We start from the raw sequence: 1,411 nt of genomic DNA, 5'->3' as shown, positions 1-1,411 counted from the left end.
GAAATCTTATAATCTTTTATAAAATTAGTTAGCCACCTTGGTGATGCTACAAAACGAAAAGTGCACTCATTTTCACTTTCTACATTTTGTATAACCCTTCTACATAACCCATTGTTATAATTGCCATCTTGTTATTACAATAATTGCTTCTGTTCTCGTGCTTCGATAAATCGATCATGTACCTTTTTTTTATAATGCCAATTTTATTTAAAAATGAACTACCTGTTAAAATTTCTTTCTTAAAACATATAATATCACTGTTATGGTGTAAAAGTTGTTTAAATCGCTTCTATAAATATTTGAAACTCTACTTTGGATTTTCATTTGCAGTCATGATAATTTTTAATTTAACTTCGAAAGGCATTCTATGATATTTAGCAATTTTTTCAGATAGTACATATTCTTCATCATTTGTTGATGATATAATTTCCTCAACATCCGGTTGTTCTTTTACATTTTCTTGTGCTTCGTCAGGCGAAAAATATTCCACATCCTCGTAAAATGTACATTTTCCCAACATTTTTATAAAATCTTCGAACATTATTCCAGCAAACCTCTTTAGCGAATTTTGTAAATTGTTTGGATGGATCAGCATAGGATCAAATCAAATTGTAATAAAATGTCTATAAAAATATTCAATATTTCCATATTATATCTTTTGTATACGTTTAAAAAAATATACAAAATATTTACCTTTAAAGTATGCGATACTATCAGTTAAATCTTCTTTTGAAATATCAGATTTTGTTTTAATTTATTCTACTAAGAATGGATCCATTTTTACAATATGCAATGTCAGTGTATTGAAATAAATAAATAAGAGTTGACAGACTTCCTCACCGATCAGTATCCGATTCATGAGAAAATTAACTCGAGCAAACCCTATGTAGTTCTAACGGTTTTTTAAGTGCGCATGAGAGAATAGGTGATCACAATAGTTGATCTAGAACCTTGATTATTTTATAAAATGTTCGTGACGTATGATTCATTTGTGTTTCCAATACTTTAATATAAATGTTAATTTACAATGTTGTACGGCAATGTTCGAATTTTATACAATAAATAAATAAACATAAATAAAATGATGTTTTTTTGATGAAATAAAAAAAAATTTGATACTGCATGATCTCGAACTCTTTTTGTTCAGAAAAGGTAGTATGCGCGCCTTAAGCCTCTCGGTCACCAGATTCTTGCTTTACTCCTATTTATTCACAGTACTTACCGAGTAGCAGGCCGATTGCTTCAACATGCAAATTTCTCTTAAACGAAGGCCCAAATCCTTTAACACTTTTTACACTCTTGACCCCGCCTTTCGAATAGGTTACATTCCAATTCGTATTTCGCAGTTCGTATTTCGCAGTTCGTACCATCTCCTTGTAAAATTTCACAGCACCTCGTCGAGCTTTTTAAA

Source organism: Atta cephalotes, assembly GCF_000143395.1.
Source record: "Atta cephalotes unplaced genomic scaffold scaffold00026, whole genome shotgun sequence".
NCBI lineage: Eukaryota > Metazoa > Arthropoda > Insecta > Hymenoptera > Formicidae > Atta > Atta cephalotes.
Note: the sequence above shows the minus strand (reverse complement) of the source record.